The 6,842-nt window shown below is 45.3% G+C and overlaps 1 long non-coding RNA gene across 1 annotated transcript in view; it reads left to right on the forward strand.

Moving 5' to 3' along the window:
* The window catches only part of LOC119956782, a 28,732-nt gene extending 21,890 nt beyond the window's left edge, over positions 1-6,842 (forward strand). The window contains exon 2 of the long non-coding RNA XR_005458681.1: positions 6,621-6,842. This is a non-coding gene — a long non-coding RNA (uncharacterized LOC119956782). The remainder of the gene's footprint in view (positions 1-6,620) is intronic.

The raw sequence follows: 6,842 nt of genomic DNA on the forward strand, positions 1-6,842 counted from the left end.
AGTCGAGGAGCACTCCTAAGCTAGGGATTCCAAACAAACCTGTTGGACTTTAAACTGGTGTTACATAGATACATAGAAGACAGGAGCAGGAGGAGGCCTTTTGGCCCTTCGAGCCTACTCCGCCATTTATCACGATCATGGCTGATCATCCAATTCAATAGCCTAATCCTGCTTTCTCCCCATAGCCTTTGATCCCATTCTCCCCAAGTGCCAAATCTAGCTGCCTCTTGAATATATTCAATGTTTTAGCATCAACTACTTCCTGTGGCAATGAATTCCACAGGCTCACCACTCTTTGTGTGAAGAAATGTCTCCTTATCTCTGTCCGAAATGGTTCACCCTGAATCCTCAGGCTGTGACCCCTGGTTCTGGACACCCCCATCATTGGGAACATCTTCCCTATATCTACCCTGTCTAGTCCTGTTAGAATTTTATAAATCTCTATGAGATCCCCCCTCATTCTTCTGAACTCCAGCGAGAATAATCCCAACCGAGTCAATCTCTCCTCATATGACAGTCCTGCCATCCCTGGAATCAGTCTGGTAAACCTTCGCTGCACTCCCTCGAGAGCAAGAACATCCTTCCTCAGAGAAGGAGATCAAAACTGCCCACAATACTCCAGGTGTGGCATCACCAAGGCCCTGTACAATTGCAGCAACACATCCCCGCTTCTATACTCGAAACCTCTCGCAATGAAGGCCAACATACCATTAGCCTTCTTTACCGCCTGCTGCACCTGCATGCTTACCTTCAGCGAATGGTGCACAAGGACTCCCAGGTCCCGCTGCACACTCCCCTCTCCCAATTTACAACCATTCAGGTAGTAATCTGCCTTCCTGTTTTTGCTTCCAAAGTGAATAACCTCACACTTATCCAAATTATACTGCATCTGCCATTGGCTTGCCCACTCGCCCAACCTGTCCAGATCATGCTGTAGGATCCCTGCACCCTCGTCACAGTTCACCCTCCAACCCAACTTGGTATCATCTGCAAACTTTGAGATGTTACATTTTGTTCCCTCATCCAAATCATTAATATGTATTGTGAATAGTTGGGATCCCAGCACCGATCCCTGTGGCACCCCACTAGTTACTGCCTGCCAATTTGCCTGCCAAGACATCTTACTGTCTTTAAAGTTTGATTTGATTTGATTTATTTATTGTCACATGCACCGAAGTACAGTGAAAAGTATTTTTCTGCGGCCAAGTGAAAAAGGGCTTGCACTTGGCCATGTTCAAGGCTCCTCAATGTAATTGATCAAAGCCTCCCCTGATCGAGGCTCCTCAATGTAATTGATTCGAGCTTCCCCTGGTTGAGGCTCCTCAATGTAATTGATCAAAGTCTCCACGCCAGGGTTCCACTCCTTACTCCCCTCCTGATTTATTTGAGGAAGCTCTACCTGCTGTGTACTAATCTCAGTGACCCTGGCAAGTTGCCAACAGGGTGGAGACAGGTGCCCAGGCTGTTCAATCCAGAATTGCGAGTCAAAACGGTTCTTAATGTCCTATTTGAATACTTTAATTATTGACCTGACAGCTACAAATCCCACCCTGAAGAAATCGCAAGATTTCGAGGCGAGAAATGTTTAAAGAAAGATTTCCTAATCTTGGTGTCTGGCACACTTGGTGAATAAAGTACGTACAGGTTTCATTCTGTAAGCACGCAGTCAGTTACAAAGGTCAGTGATTTACCACCATGTTTCTATCGAACTTTCCAAACAACAGCCCTACCACCATAGCACGAAAGCTGGTTTGATTGTGTCTAAGACTTCCCTTCCCCCCACCCTGCGGTGATCAGGTTCCCCCTCAATGCTCGGCCTCACATGCAAGGAACAGCAACACAGGAACGGAGAAAAGGAGAGGTGAAAGAGTAAGGGGGAAGAGGGAGGGAAGGATGGAGGGGTTAGAAGGTAAGCAAGAGGAGAGAGGGATAAGATTCTGGGTGGGACTGTTCACGATCTTAGCCAGGATAGTGGAGGAGGAGGTGGACCCGGACCCTTTGGTGGCGATATTTGGGGTTTCGGAGAAGCTCATGGAGAGGAGGAAGGCCGATGTCTTGGCCATCGCCTCTCTGATTGCACGGCGGGGAATTTTACTGGAGTGGCGATCGGCATCGTCATCGGGGGTAGCGGCTTGGTTGGATGACCTGCGGATGGGAGAAGATAAAGTAGGTGTTATGAGGTTCTTCAGGGGAGTTAGAGGAAAGGTGGAGCATGTTTGTGACTGTGTTTGAGGAGCTGTTTGTCGCTGGGGGGGCCGGGGTTTAGGGGAGAGGGGGGCAGAATTTGTACAGACGGCATAGGTGATTGCTGGGAAATATGTTTCCCAGGGTGTTTATTCGCTGTAATGTGTTTTGTTCCATATTTGTAATAAAATACATTTTAAAAACAAAGAGGAGAGGGGGATGGCGGGGTGGTAAGGGAAGTGAAAGAGCTTTAATCAGGGAAGAAGGATAAAGGAGAAGAGAGAATGTGAGAAAACAGGAGGCAAGAATGAAATGAACGTTTTATCTAAATAAATTGCTTGTCGAGCCCTTAAACACCATTCCTGCTTCCAATTCGCTGTAACATTTTTATTTATTTTTTAAATTTAGAATATCCAATTCATTTTTCCCAATTAAGGGGCAATTTAACATGGCCAATCCACCTAACCTGCACATCTTTGGGTTGTGGGGGTGAAACCCACGCAGACACGGGGAGAATGTGCAAACTCCACAGTGACCCAGGGCCGGGATTCGAACCGGGGTCCTCAGCGCTGTAGGCAGCAATGCTAACCACTGTGCCACCGTGCCGCCCCGCTGTAACATTTTAAACTTTCTTCTTTTCTTCGGCAATCCCTGGGGAATGAGGATAGCTTGCTGCTATTCCCGTTTGATGGGTTCTCCGTTCCTCAATGAATGATCTACAGGCTCTTCCACCGGCCAAGTATGTGGTGATTGAAGGGCTTGTGTTGTTTGCCAGTTTGTGTGTTCCCGCGATGTCTTGGCATCTCTTCTGCGCATTCCCGTTGAAGACTCTCGCTGTGTTGGGTGGCTTCCCAGATGAACTTACTCCGTTCTGGCACAGGGGGCAGGCTGACAGAGGTGAAATACATAGAGGCCGGAAACCAAATAAGGCCCAGGCCAGAATCGATATTGGCCTTCTGCCAGACCACTCAAGTCAGCACAGAAACTCATAATCGTTAAAACGAACTTTATGATCACCCAATTACAGTATTTATCCCGTTAACGCAAAAGGATAAAATGACCATGCTATGAATATGTAACTAACTCCGAGAATACGTAACTAACTCACGCACGGCGGTCAGCACTGCTGCCTCACAGCTCCAGGGTCCCGGGTTCAATTCCGGCCTTGGGTCACTGTCTGTGTGGAGTTTGCACGTTCTCCCCGTGTGTGGGTGGGTTTCTTCCGGGTGCTCCTGTTTCCTCCCACAGTCCAGAGATATGCAGGTTACATGGATTGGCCATGCTAAATTGCCCCTTAATGTCCAAAAGGTTAGGTCGGGGGATAGTGTGGAGGCGTGGGCTTGGGTAGGGTGCTCTTTCCAAGGGCCGGTGCAGCCTCAATGGGCCGAATAGCCTCCTTCTGCACTGTAAATTCTATGAGACAGTACAGATCAACTTTGCAACAGGAAGAACGATAAACAACCAACTATGATGGTATGAGACATGTGTTGGCTATGATAGACTGGGGAACATGGGGCAGCACGGTAGCATGGTGGATAGCACAAATGCTTCACAGCTCCAGGGTCCCAGGTTCGATTCCCAGCTTGGGTCACTGTCTGTGTGGAGTCTGCACGTTCTCCCCGTGTCTGCGTGGGTTTCCTCCGGGTGCTCCGGTTTCCTCCCACAGTCCAAAGATGTGCAGGTTAGGTGGATTGGCCATGATAAATTGCCCTTAGGGTCCAAATTGCCCTTAGTGTTGGGTGGGGTCACTGGGTTATGGGGATAGGGTGGAGGTAGGGTGCTCTTTCCAAGAGCTGGTGCAGACTCGATGGGCTGAATGGCCTCCTTCAGCACTGTAAATTCTATGTCTATGTCCATTACTGAAAGGAAGGACAGTGGGCAGGCAATGGCAGCATTCAAGGAATGAATAGGTGAACTGCGAAAGTTGTTTAGTCCTTTCTGGCGCAAGAGCAGAAAGGAAACTGTGGCAAATCATAGCTCACAAGGGAAATTAGAGATAGTATTAGATTCAAAGAGGAGGCATACAAATTAGCAAGAAAAAGCCATAGACCTGAGGATTGGGAACAGTTTAAAATTCAGCAAAGGTGGATGGGGGGATTGATTAAGAAGGGGAAAACTAATGTAGGCCCCTTACAGTCAGAAAGGGGGAATTTATAACAAAGAAATGGCTGTGAAATTCAATTTGTACTTTGCTTCTGTCTTCAGAAAGGACGTTTTAGTGAGGAGCTGAAGGAAATTAATATCAGTAAAGAAATGGTTTTGGGGAAATTAATGGGATTGAAGGTGTACTTAAGTGTCCCTGGAAATATTGGATCCATTGGCAGTCATTTTTCAAAATTCTTTGGACTCTGGAATGGTTCCTACAGATTGGAGGGTAGCGAATATAACCCCGCTTATCAAAAAGGGAAGTAGAGATAACAGGGAACTATAGACCAGTGATCCTGTCGTCGGTAGTAGAGATGTTGCTGAGTCCATTATCAAGGATTTCACAGCACAGCATTTGGAAAGCAGTGGTGTAATCAGACAAAGTCAACATGGATTTACAAAAGGGAGATCATGCTTGACAAATCTACTAGAATTCTTTGAAGATGTAACTAGTGGAGTTGACCAGGGAGAACCGGTGGATGTGGTTTATTTAGACTTTTGGAAGGTTTTCGAAAAGGTCTCACATAGCCGATTACTATGTAAAGTTAAAACACATGGGATTATGGGTCGAGTATTGAGATAGAAAGCTGGTTAGTGCACAGGAAGCAAAATATTGGAATAAATGGGTCTTTTTCTGATTGGCAGGCAGTGGCCAGTGGGGTACTGCCGGGATCTGTGCTCGGACCCCAACTGCTCACATTATATATTAATGATTTGGACGAGGGAACTAAATGTATTATCTTCAAATTTGCAGGTAATAAAAAGTTGGGTGGGAGGGTGAGCTGTGAGGAGGATGCAGGGATGCTTCAGCAGGATTTAGACAGGCTGTGTGAGTAGGCTTATGCATGGCAAATGGAGCATAATGTGGATAAAGGTAAGGTATCCACTTCTGTAGCAAAAATAGGAAGGGATTTGAATGGATGTAAATTGAGAGATACTCAATGAAACTTTGATGTCCTTGTGTATCAGTCACTGAAAGTAAGCGCGCAGGCACAGCAGACTGTAAAGATGGCAAATAGAGATTTTTTGTTTTATCAATTTAAAGTACCCAATTTTTTTTCCCATTAAGGGGCAATTTAGCGTGGCCAATCCAACTACCCTGCATATCTTTGGGTTGTGGGGGTGAGACCCACTGTTATGGGACAGGGTTTAGAAAACACCAAAGTATATTATGGAGTTCACCTGACCTCTAACTGTTTATTGATTTTGGTTACGAGGAGCACAAGAGCCTTTCAGCTGTTATTCAACGGAGTACATAGGCACTTTTAATTTAAAAAAACGTTATTCTACAAATTTAGTTAACATTTTTATAAAAACACACACAGTAAGCATTTTTATCAACTTCAGACATAAAGACCTCACATAGCTACAGTACTTTGTGTATAACCCTTCATAAATTCCCCCTTTAACTGTTCCAATTCAATAACAAGATCCCATAAATAAACAAATCCCTTTGTACAAAAAAAAGTAGGTAATTATAACCATTGGGTTTCTTCCTTGGAATAACTCTTTAAAATTGGAAATAGAGAGACAGGCCAAAATACTTCTCTGTCTGAGTACAGCAGCTAAATGGGAAAAACGAAAGTAAAAACTCAGAGCCACAAATCAGCTCCAAACCCAAAGCGAAGGTAAAACCAACTCCCAGAGCCACAGCCCAGCTCCACCCACACAATGACATCAGTGAAGCCATGTGATAAGCATTTCTTAAAGGGACACTCACATGACACCATGCAGTACTGCTGCCTCACGGCGCTCAGGACCCTGGTTCGAATCCCAGCCCTGGGTCACTGTCCGCGTAGAGTTGGCACATTCTCCCTGTGTCTGCATGGGTCTCACCCCCCACAACCCAAAGATGTGCAGTTAGGTGGATTGGCCATGCTAAATTGCCCCTTAATTGGAAAAAACATAATTGGATACTCTAAAAAAAAATTTAAATTCTAAATTCTCCCTCTGTGTACCCGAACAGGTGCCAGAATATGGCGACTGGGGATTTTCACAGTAACTTCATTGTAGTGTTAATGTAGCCATGATGTGAAGATTCCGGCGTTGGACTGGGATGGCCACAGTAAGAATTCTTACAACACAATGTTAAAGTCCAACAGGTTTGTTTCGAATCACTAGCTTTTGGAGCGCAGCTCCTTCATCACTCACCTGATGAAGGAGCTACACACCGAAAGCTAGTGATTCCAAATAAACCTGTTGGACTTTAACCTGGTGTTGTAAGACTTCTTACAGTTTTAATGTAAGCCTACTTGTGACACTAATAAATATTATTATTATTATTATAAAAGAAGGGACATCGGGATACATCATCAATGACAACCTGGGAAACCCAAAGGGCAACCATTGCAGAAGAGGAGACTTGAGCTCGGACGGGAAGATATCCACATCGAGCAATCATAGTCCAGTCAGCCTCCTTCACTACTGCGGATAATACCTAGGTCTCAGTTGTGATTTGTGTTGTCTTTGTGCTACATTCTCAGAAATCGTGAATAAAATAGAGTTGTAAAAAA

Source organism: Scyliorhinus canicula, chromosome 24 (assembly GCF_902713615.1).
Source record: "Scyliorhinus canicula chromosome 24, sScyCan1.1, whole genome shotgun sequence".
Lineage (NCBI taxonomy): Eukaryota > Metazoa > Chordata > Chondrichthyes > Carcharhiniformes > Scyliorhinidae > Scyliorhinus > Scyliorhinus canicula.